Below are 12465 nucleotides of genomic sequence, written 5' to 3' on the forward strand. Positions count from 1 at the left end.
TAATTTTGGTTGTTTTTTCAGCATTCAAATGAGGAACATTTTGGTATCAAATAAAAATAGATCTGTTGAATAAATTCAAAATTGTGTTTTTCTGAATTTGGCAACTGATTCTTAACACTTAGACAATGTGCTACAAAGCTTTGACAACAGTGATGAATATGTTCTACTATAGCCAAGACATTTTTATGTTTGAGTTATTAGTTATGGAACTCCCAAGCAATCCTCATAAACTGAACAATAATTTATAGTGTTTAACTTTTATTTGTTATATCAGTATTAAAATAACTGAGTTTTCAGCAAAAAACGTTAGTATAGGTCATTACAAGAAGACTATCAGATAGGGAACTAAAAAGTAATTGACAAATACACAAATGTCACCATTTTATTCTATACAGAAGAAAATATGTTTCCTACTATGTTCTATGGAGGGAGCATCTGAACCTGTTCCCCCACCTGGCTTCCTTCTGTTTGACTCCTTCCTATATTTCCTTCTGCAGCCTCTATTGGGAGGAGTTGTTAATCTGATAGTTAGTGCTGAGTCCTTGTGGGACCACATTTTATGCAGCACAGCATCCACCTTCAGGTCAAGATCTATCTCCATCCTTTCTCATTCATCTTCCTGCTTCAGACACTGGCTGGGCCCAGTCCAGCAAGGAAGGCTGCTTTTACTCTTTCTCTAAATCTACCTGTCTGGTGGGAACTTGGACTAAGTCTGTCAGCCTAGGCCATTCTTTCTCTGAATAGTACCCTGAACATCACTTAGATAGGCCTATTCCAAAATGTGTAGAGGCAGTATATGAGGCTGGATTACATGCCAAGCCTAAACTGCATGATGCATGTTAGACATTTTGAAATAACTGCTATCGTTATTGTGCTAGTGAAGTTGCCCATTAAAATGAAACTTCTTCTGATAACATCTGTAGTGTGTTCAACACACTCAGAAATCCCTAAACATAAGTATCAAATGACAGGCAAATAATTTGGTGATACCTCTTATGCGATCCCAATATCATGATAATATCAAAACTTTACCTACACGTCTTAATATATTTATTCCTGATCACAATATTAGTGCCACATTTATTATCCATGAGTATACCCTTTGTATTATTTTCGCCTCTTCCATGTATATTTCTGATTTTTTTTTTTTTTTTTTTTTTTTTTTTTTTTTTTTTTTTTTGAGGCAGAGTCTCGCTCAGTCACCCGGGCTAGAGTGCAGTGGCACGACCTTGGCTCACTGCAAGCTCTGCCTCCCGGGTTCATGCCATTCTCCTGCTCAGCCTCCTGAGTAGTTGGGACTACAGGAGTCCCTCACTAGGCCCGGCAAATTTTTTTTGTATTTTTAGTAGAGACGGGGTTTCACTATGTTGGCCAGGATGGTCTCAATTTCTTGACCTTGTGATCCACCTGTATCAGCCTCCTAGAGTTCTGGGATTACAGGTGTGAGCCACTGCGCCTGGCCTATATATTTTTTTAATTAATTTATTATTATTATTATACTTTAAGTTCTAGGGTAGATGTGCATAATGTGCAGGTTTGTTACATATGTATACTTGTGCCATGTTGGTGTGCTGCACCCATCAATGCGTCAGCACCCATCAACTCATCATTTACATCAGGTAGAACTCCCAATGCAATCCCTCCCCACTACGTCCTCCCCATGATAGGCCCCAGTGTGTGATGTTCCCCTTCCCAAGTCCAAGTGATCTCATTGTTCAGTTCCCACCTATGAGTGAGAACATGCGATGTTTGGTTTTCTGTTCTTGTGATAGTTTGCTAAGAATGATGGTTTCCAGCTGCATCCATGTCCCTACAAAGGACACAAACTCATCCTTTTTTATGTTTGCATGGTATTCCATGGTGTATATGTGCCACATTTTCTTAATCCAGTTTGTCACTGATGGACATTTGGGTAGATTCCAAGTCTTTGCTATTGTGAATAGTGCCCGCAACAAACATACGTGTGCATGTGTCTTTATAGCAGCATGATTTATAATCCTTTGGGTATATACCCAGTAATGGGATGGCTGGGTCATATGACACATCTAGTTTTAGATCCTTGAGGAATCGCCATACTGTTTTCCATAATGGTTGAACTAGTTTACAATCCCACCAATAGTGTAAAAGCGTTCCTATTTTTCCACATCCTCTCCAGCACCTGTTGTTTCCTGACTTTTTAATGATCGCCATTCTAACTGGTGTGAGATGGTATCTCATTGTGGTTTTGATTTGCATTTCTCTGATGGCCAGTGATGATGAGCATTTTTTCATGTGTCTGTTGGCTGTATGAATGTCTTCTTTTGAGAAATGTTTGTTCATATACTTTGCCCACTTTTTGATGGGGTTGTTTGTTTTTTCTTGTAAATTTCTTTGAGTTCTTTGTAGGTTCTGGATATTAGTCCTTTGTCAGATGAGTAGATTGCAAAAATCTTCTCCCATTCTGTAGGTTGCCTGTTCACTCTGATGGTAGTTTCTTTTCTGTGCAGAAGCTCTTTAGTTTAATTAGATCCCATTTGTCAATTTTTGCTTTTGCTTCTGTTGCTTTTGGTGTTTTAGACATGAAGTCTTTGCCCATGCCTATGTCCTGAATGGTATTACCTAGGTTTTCCTCTAGGGTTTTTATGGCATTAGGTCTAACATTTAAGTCTCTAATGCATCTTGAATTAATTTTTGTATAAGGAGTAAGGAAAGGATGCAGTTTCAGCTTTCTACTTATGGCTAGCCAATTTTCCCAGCACCATTTATTAAATAGGGAATCCTTTCCCCATTTCTTGTTTCTCTCAGGTTTGTCAAAGATCAGATGGCTGTAGATGTGTGGTATTATTTTTGAGGACTCTGTTCTGTTCCATTGTTCTATATCTCTGTTTTGGTACCAGTACCATGCTGTTTTGGTTACTGTAGCCTTGTGGTATAGTTTGAAGTCAGGTAGCGTGAGGCCTCCAGCTTTGTTCTTTTGACTTAGGATTGTCTTGGAGATGTGGGCTCTTTTTTGGTTCCATATGAACTTTAAAGCAGTTTTTTCCAGTTCTGTGAAGAAACTCATTGGTAGCTTGATGGGGATGGCATTGAATCTATAAATAACCTTGGGCAGTATGGCCATTTTCACAATATTGATTCTTCCTATCCATGAGCATGGTATGTTCTTCCATTTGTTTGTGTCCTCTTTTATTTCACTGCGCAGTGGTTTGTAGTTCTCCTTGAAGAGGTCCTTTACATCCCTTGTAAGTTGGATTCCTAGGTATTTGATTCTCTTTGAAGCAATTGTGAATGGAAGTTCATTCCTGATTGGGCTCTCTGTTTGTCTGTTACTGGTGTATAAGAATGCTTATGATTTTTGCCCATTAATTTTGTATCCCGAGATTTTGCTGCAGTTGCTTCTCAGCTTAAGGAGATTTTGGGCTGAGACAATGGGGTTTTCTAAATATACAATCATGTCATCTGCAAACAGGGACAATTGACTTCTTCTTTTCCTAACTGAATACCCTTGATTTCTTTCTCTTGCCTGATTGTCCTAGCCAGAATTTCCAACACTATGTTGAATAGGAGTGGTGAGAGAGGGCATCCCTGTCTTGTGCCAGTTTTCAAAGGGAATTTTTCCAGTTTTTGCCCATTCAGTATGATATTGGCTGTGGGTTTGTCATAAATAGCTCTTATTATTTTCAGGTACATTCCAAAATACCAAATTTATTGAGCGTTTTTAGCTTGAAGGGCTGTTGAATTTTGTCAAAAGCCTTTTCTGCATCTATTGAGATAATCATGTGGTTCTTGTCTTTGGTTCTGTTTTTATGCTGGATTATGTTTATTGATTTGTGAATGTTGAACCAGCCTTGCATCCCAGGGATGAAGTCTACTTGATCATGGTGGAAAAGCTTTTTGATGTGCTGCTGAATTCGGTTTGTCAGTGTTTTATTCAGGATTTTTGCATCTATGTTCATCAGGGATATTGGTCTAAAATTCTCTTTTTTTGTTGTGTCTCTGCCAGGCTTTGGTATCAGGATGATGTTGGCCTCATAAAATGAGTTAGGGAGGATTCCCTCTTTTTCTATTGATTGGAATAGTTTCAGAAGGAATGGTACCAGCTCCTCCTTGTACCTCTAGTAGAATTCAGCTGTGAATCCATCTGATCCTGGACTTTTTTTGGTTGGTAGGCTATTAATTATTGCCTCAATTTCAGAGCCTGCTATTGGTCTATTCAGGGATTCAACTTCTTCCTGGTTTAGTCTTGGAGGAGTGTAAGTGTCCAGGAAATTATCCATTTCTTCTAGATTTTCTAGTTTATTTGCATAGAGGTGTTTATAGTATTCTCTGATGGTACTTTGTATTTCTGTGGGGTCCGTGGTGATATCCCCTTTATCATTTTTTATTGCATCTATTTGATTCTTCTCTCTTTTCTTCTTTATTAGTCTTGCTAGTGGTCTGTCAATTTTGTTGATCTTTTCAAAAAACCAACTCCTGGACTCATTGATTTTTTGGAGGGTTTTTTGTGTCTCTATCTCCTTCAGTTCTGCTCTGATCTTAGTTATTTCTTGCCTTCTGCTAGCTTTCGAATGTCTTTGCTCTTGCTTCTCTAGTTCTTTTAATTGTGATGTTATGGTGTCAATTTTAGATCTTTCCTACTTTCTCTGTGGGCATTTAGTGCTATAAATTTCCCTCTACACACTGCTTTAAATGTGTCCCAGAGATTCTGGTATGTTGTATCTTTGTTCTCATTGGTTTCAAAGAACATCTTTATTTCTGCCTTCATTTCGTTATGTATCCAGTAGTCATTCAGGAGCAGGTTGTTCAGTTTCCATATAGTTGAGCGGTTTTGAATGAGTTTCTTAGTCCTGAGTTCTAGTTTGATTGCACTGTGGTCTGAGAGACAGTTTGTTATAATTTCTGTTCTTGTACATTTGCTGAGGAGTGCTTTACTTCCAATTACGTGGTCAATTTTGGAATAAGTACGATGTGGTGCTGAGAAGAATGTATATTCTGTTGATTTGGGGTGGAGAGTTCTACAGATGTCTATTAGGTCTGCTTGCTGCAGAGATGAGTTCAATTCCTGGATATCCTTGTTAACTTTCTGTCTCGTTGATCTGTCTAATGTTGACAGTGGAGTGTTGAAGTCTCCCATTATTATTGTATGGGAGTCTAAGTCTCTTTGTAAGTCTCTAAGGACTTGCTTTATGAATCTGGGTGCTCTATTTAGGATAGTTAGCTCTTCCTGTTGAATTGATCCCTTTACCATTATGTAATGGCCTTCTCTGTCTCTTTTGATCTTTGATGATTTAAAGTCTGTTTTATCGGAGACTAGTATTGCAACCACTGCTTTTTTTTGTTCTCCATTTGCTTGGTAGATCTTCCTCCATCCCTTTATTTTGAGCCTATGTATGTCTCTGCATGTGAGATGGGTCTCCTGAATACAGCAGACTGATGGGTCTTGACTCTTTATCCAGTTTGCCAGTCTGTGTCTCTTAATTGGAACATTTAGTCTGTTTACATTTAAGGTTAAGATTGTTATGTGTGAACTTGATCCTGCCATTATGATATTAACTGGTTATTTTGCTCATTAGTTGATGCAGTTTCTTCCTAGCCTAAATGGTCTTTACATTTTGGCATGTTTTTGCAATGGCTGGTACCGGTTGTTCCTTTCCCTGTTTAGTGCTTCCTTCATGGTCTCTTGTAAGGCAGGCCTAGTGGTGACAAAATCTCTAAGCATTTGCTTATCTGTAAAGGATTTTATTTCTCCTTCACTTATGAAACTTAGTTTGGGTGGATATGAAATTCTGGGTTGAAAATTCTTTTCTTTAAGAATGTTGAATATTGGCAACCACTCTCTTCTGGCTTGTAGAGTTTCTGCCGAGAGATCTGCTGTTAGTCTGATGGGCTTCCCTTTGTGGGTAACCCGACCTTTCTCTCTGGCTGCCCTTAAGATCTTTTCCTTCATTTCAACTTTGGTGAATCTGGCAATTATGTGTCTTGGAGTTGCTCTTCTCGAGGAGTATCTTTGTGACATTCTCTCTATTTCCTGTATTTGAATGTTGGCCTGCCCTTCTAGGTTGGGGAAGTTCTCCTGGCTGATATCCTGAAGAGTGTTTTCCAACTTGGTTCCATTTTCCCCCTCACTTTCAGGCACCCCATCAGACGTAGATTTGGTCTTTTTACATAATCCCATACTTCTTGCAGGCTTTGTTCATTTCTTTTTCTTCTTTTTTCTTTTGGTTCCTCTTCTCACTTAATTTCATTCATTTGATCCTCAATCGCTGATACTCTTCCAGTTGATCGAGTCGGTTACTGAAGCTTGTGCATTTGTCACATATTTCTCGTGTCATGGTTTTCATCTCTTTCATTTCCTTTATGATCTTCTCTGCATTAATTACTCTAGCTATCAATTCTTCCACTTTTTTTTTCAAAATTTTGTTTCTTTGCGCTGGGTACGTAATTCCTCCTTTAGCTCTGAGAAGTTTGATGGACTGAAGCCTTCTTCTCTCATCCCGTCAAAGTCATTCTCCATCCAGCTTTGATCCGTTGCTGGCGATGAGCTGCGCTCCTTTGCCGGGGGAGATGCGCTCTTATTTTTTGAATTTCCAGCTTTTCTGCCCTGCTTTTTCCCCATCTTTGTGGTTTTATCTGCCTCTGGTCTTTGATGATGGTGACGTACTGATGGGGTTTTGGTGTAGGTGTCCTTCCTGTTTGATAGTTTTCCTTCTCACAGTCAGTACCCTCAGCTGTAGGTCTGTTGGAGATTGCTTGAGGTCCACTCCAGACCCTGTTTGCCTGGGTATCAGCAGCAGAGGCTGCAGAAGATAGAATATTTCTGAACAGCGAGTGTACCTGTCTGATTCTTGCTTTGGAAGCTTCCTCTCAGGGGTGTACTCCACCCTGTGAGGTGTGGGGTGTCAGACTTCCCCTAGTGGGGTATGTCTCCCAGTTAGGCTACTCAGGGGTCAGGGACCCACTTGAGCAGGGAGTCTGTCCCTTCTCAGATCTCAACCTCCTTGTTGGTAGATCCACTGCTCTCTTCAAAGCTGTCAGACAGAGTCATTTGTGTCTGCAGAGGTTTCTGCTGCTTTTGTTGTTGTTTAGCTGTGCCCTGTCCCCAGAGGTGGAGTCTACAGAGACAGGCAAGTTTCCTTGAGCTGCTGTGAGCTCCTCCCAGTGCGAGCTTCCCAGCGGCTTTGTTTACCTACTTAAGCCTCAGCAATGGTGGGCACCCCTCCCCCAGCCTCGCTGCTGCCTTGTGGTTAGATCACAGACTGCTGTGCTAGCAATGAGGTAGGCTCCGTGGGCATGGGACCCTCCTGGCCAGGTGTGGGATATAATCTCCTGGTGTGCCCGTTTGCTTAAAGTGCAGTATTGGGGTGGGAGTTACCTGATTTTCCAGGTGTTGTGTGTCTCAGTTCCCCTGGCTGGGAAAAGGGATTCCCTTCCCCCTTGCGCTTCCCAGGTGAGGCAATGCCTCGCCCTGTTTCAGCTCTCGCTGGTCGGGCTGCAGCAGCTGACCAGCACCAATTGTCTGGCACTCCCTAGTGAGATGAACCCAGTACCTCAGTTGAAAATGCAGAAATCACCTGTCTTCTGTGTCACTTGCTCTGGGAGTTGGAGACTAGAGCTGTTCCTATTCGGCCATCTTGCTCCGCCCCCTATATTTTTGATTTTGAACTAATATCTGATAATTAGAGCTTTTCCAGGAGCTACATTTCTAGTCAGGAAATTTCTATAATTGAATTATTTACAGAATTTCACAGCCTCTTTTAGTAGTTTTCCATACCAGTAAGGAACTTTATCTGTCCTTCTGTGGGATCTTGGCAATGGCTGTTGCAGTTACATTGGTCCTTTCTTCTGTCATGTTAATGACCATTGACGCCAGAGAAAAGACCACAACACCATTTTCTCCAGAACTCTGGATAAACTCTTGCATTTCCTGTGACAAAAGAATTTTTTCCATCACAAAAGAGTAACAGCACAGCAGGCACTACTGAAATAAATGGTACAAATTACTAAAGAGAGAAAATCAAGTATTATTAGGAATTATTGGAGGAAATTATGTATTTTAACTGACTGAATCACTCAGTTTCTTATCAAGAAGATGTGTAATATGAGACAGTGGGCCTCTACTAAGGGTATTTATGTAAATATGTGTGTGTGCATGTGTGTGTGTGTGTGCGCGCGCGCATAAGGGAGAAATGAAATGGAGCTATTACATAGTAGTCAGAAAGATAATGTTAGAAAATATTATACCCAGACTCTTCACTTATAATATTAGAGTTACTATTATAGGTTCTTGGAAAGTGACACTACTTGGCTTTAATTCTATATAGTCATCCTACTAAATCACTTATCTTTATTTCAGGCAGGTTTTCCACAGAATTGTTTTGGTTTGAAGCTATCAATGGTTTGCTTCCCTAACTATAAGCCCTGAGGATAAGTTACTCAGATTTGGGATTATTTTATGTCTACATTTATCTTCCTCTATAATCCTTTACATTTCCTTAAATTTTGTCAGAGGTTTCCAGTCTTTTTTCAAAAAAGACAAAAAGTAACTGTTAAAAATGGTGAAGAATCACTGACATTCTGGAGTCTGGTTGTGGTTTGAAATTTCTATGAATTAGTCCTGAAACTCTCATTTATAATACAGAATTGTACAGTATATAGTTAGATGGTAGAATGATCATATTTTTCAGGTTATTGTTTAGGTGGAAGGACTTTACCCTGAAATCACACTGTTAAATTGATAGGTTATCTATAACTGCATGTGAGGAGCTCTCATCGTCACTTTGCTGTGTCTCGGAGGCAGCAGCACTTGCACCATAATGGGAGAGGCCCCCAGGGCTTTCTGCAGGGGAGATCTGTCACCTTCATGAGTAGCTCACTCACACTACACTTCCTGGTGAAGATGTGCTTGGCTAAAATTGATTGATATTTATTCTGATTTGTTTTCTCCAATCTATGCCAATATTTAAATTTATAAAGCTTCAGATTTAATCGTTAGGGTAAAACTGTTTTTAACTGTTGTTTATGAAACAAAGAAAAAGATCCAAATATTGACTGTGAAGATCATATATTGCTGTATATTTTTTCAAATATGATTTTTAATCTTAAGACATCAATGTTAATGTGAGAGTCATTGTACCACTATTCCAGATGACACATGGGGCATCTAGGCATTCTGTGAGATTGCAGTTACCTGTTGCCACATTTAATGTAACACGTGCTCAGTGTTTACTCTCAGTGTCTTGATGCCCGGAACCTTCTTCATCCACCAGTGTTGAAGTAATCTAAACTCTATTTACTGATTCATCACTGATGTGGTCTGGTTGTTTCCCACTCTGTGACAACTTCATAAGAATATTACAAAATCAATGTAAGTAATTTAATAAAAGTAAGAAAAGGTTAAAAAAAAAAAAGGAAATATTTCTACAATTTCTATCTAGAGATATTACCAATGTAAAATATGTATGTTCTCATCATGGCTTTTATTCTATTTACACATGTACACACATGCCATTTATTTAGAAAGTTTTAACTTTATTGTGTATACATTTTCCTCCTACAAAAAACTTGTCATCTTGTTATATTTACCATTTTCTACCTCACTTTACTTGCATTTTGGCTCACAGTGTAATTGAATATTTGATTGATAAAATTATTGTAAGGCTATAGTATGCATATAGTATAAGTTTTTAAGCATTCCTTCATTTAAGATGTTAGATTACTTCCAATGTTAATTTATGAATATTTTCCATAAATATTGAATATGCACATCTTGACTTACTTTTTTTCTCAGTATGATTGCATGAGACTATATTATGAAACCAATGATCAAAGAAGAACTGGCACTAGCCCTATTGACACTATTCTAAAAGATAGAGAAAGAGGTGGTCTTCTTTAATTCACTCTATGAAGCCAGTATCATGCTAATACCAAAAGCAGGGAAGGACATAACAACAAAAAAAAACTACAGACCAATATCCCTGATGAACATAGATGCAAAAATCTTCAACAAAATGCTAACAAGCCAAATCCAACAACATACCAAAAAGATAACCCACCATGATCAAGTGGGCTTTACATCAGAGAGGCAAGGATTGTTTAGCTTACGTAAATCAACATGTGTAATGTGCCACATAAACAAAATTTAAAACGAAAACAACATGATCATCTCAATAGAAACAAACAGAAAAAGCATTTGACAAAATCCAGCATCCTCTATGATTTAAACACTCAGAGAAATTGACATAGAAGAGACATAACTTAAAAAGGAAAAAGGTTGAAAACATTCCCCCTCAAAACTGGAACAAGACTTTTACCACTTCTCTTCAACATTGTACTGGAAGTCCCAGCCAGAGCAATTAGACAAGAGAAAGAAATAAAGGTCATCCAAATTGGTAAAGAGGAATTCAAACTATTGATGTTTGCTCGTGATACAATCATATATCTAGAAAACTTTAGAAAACGATCAGAAAAACTTATAGAACTGGTAAATGGATTCAGCAAAGTTTTAGGATATAAAAGCAATGTACACAAATCATTCGCTCTGCTATTTACCAATAGCAACCAAGTTGAGAATCAAATCAAGAACACAATCCCTTTTACAATAGCTGCAACAAATAGAAAATAAAACAAAATACATAGAAGTATATCTGACCAAGGTGGTGAAAGGTGTCTATGAGAAAAACTACAACACAATGCTAAAAGAAATTATAGAGGACACAAACAAATGGAAACACATCCCATGCTCATGTATGGGTAGGATCAATATTGTGAAAATGATCATACTACCAAAAGCAATCTATAAATTTAACGGAATTCCCATCAAAATGCTACCATAATTCTTCACATAACTAGAAAAAACAATTCTAAAATTCATGTAGAACCAGAAAACATCCCACAAAATCAAAGCAAGACTAAGCAAAAGACCAAATGGAAGGCATCACATCACTCGACTTCAAACTATAACATAAAGCAATAGTCAAGAAAAGCAGTATGGTACTGGTTGGTATAAATATAGGCACATAAGACCATTGGAACTGAATAGAGAACACAGAAATAAATCCAAATACTTACAGCCAATTGATCTTTAACAAAGCAAACAAAAACATGAAGTGGATAAATGACACCTTTTTCAACTAATGATGCTGGGATAATTGCCAAGCCCATACAGAGAAGAATGAAACAAAACCATCATCTCTCACCTTATACAAAAATCACCTCAAAATGAATAGAATAATTAAATCTAAGACCTAAAACCATAAAAATTCTAGAAGACATCAGGAAAAACTTTTTTGACATTGGCTCAGTCAAGAACCAAGTACCCAAAAACAAACGCAATTAAAAAAAAAAAAGATAAATAGATGGAACTTAATTAAACTAAAAACTTCTGAAAAGCAAAAGAAATTATAGCAGAGTTAACAGATAACCCACAGAGTGAAAAAAATCTTCACAGTCTATTCATCCAAGAAAGGACTAATATCAAAAATTTACAAAGAGCTTAAACAAATCAGCAAGAAAAAAACAAACAATCCCATCAAAAATGAGCTAAGGAGATAAACAAACAATTCTCAGAAGAAGATATACAAAGTCCAACAAGTATATGGAGAAAGGTTCAATATCACTAATTATTAGGGAAATGCAAATCAAAACCGCAATGCAATACCACCTTATCCTGCAAGAATGGCCTTAATCAAAAAATCAGAAAATAATTGACATTGACATGGATGTGGCGAAAAAAGAACACTTACACTGTTCATGGGAATGTAAACTGGTACAACTGCCATGGAAAACAGTGTGGAGATTCCTTAAAAAACTAAAAGTAGATCTACATTTTGATCCAGCAATCCCAGTGCTGGTTATCTACATAGAGGAAAACAGGTCATTATATAAAAAAGATACTTGCACATGCATGTTTATAGCAGCACAATTCACAATTGCAAACATCTGGAACCAGTCTAAATGTCCATCAATCAATGGGTAGATAAAGAAAATGCAGTGTGTGTATATACATATATCTATTATATATATATTCATATATATATGAATACTCTTCAGCCATAAAAAGGAACAGAATAATGGCATTTACAACAGCAACCTGGATAGAATTAAAGAATATTATTCTAAGTGAAGTAACTCAGGAATGGAAAACCAAATATCATATGCTCTCACTCACAATGGGAGCTATGTTATGAGAATGAAAACACCTAAGAATGGTACATTGGACTTTGGAGACTTGGGGGAAAGGATGGGCAGGGGTAAGGCGAAAAAGACTACAAATTGGGTACAGTGTATACTGTTCTGCTGATGGGTGCACCAAAGTCTCAGAAGTCACCACTAAATTATTTATTTAATCAAACACCACCTGTTCCCTAAAAATCTATCAGAATAAAAAATACATTTAATTAAAAAAGGACACTACATAGTGGTAAAGAATTCAATTCAATAAGAAGATCTAACTACCATTTCTACTGAAACTATTCCCAAAAATGTGAA

At 37.8% G+C, this 12465-nt stretch overlaps 1 pseudogene; it reads right to left on the reverse strand.

Annotated features, from left to right (window-relative positions):
• Positions 1-12465, reverse strand: part of LOC126954428 (UDP-glucuronosyltransferase 2B10-like) — an 87655-nt pseudogene that overhangs the window by 47009 nt on the left and 28181 nt on the right.

The sequence above is a fragment of the Macaca thibetana genome, chromosome 5, assembly GCF_024542745.1.
Source record: "Macaca thibetana thibetana isolate TM-01 chromosome 5, ASM2454274v1, whole genome shotgun sequence".
Classification (NCBI taxonomy): domain Eukaryota; kingdom Metazoa; phylum Chordata; class Mammalia; order Primates; family Cercopithecidae; genus Macaca; species Macaca thibetana.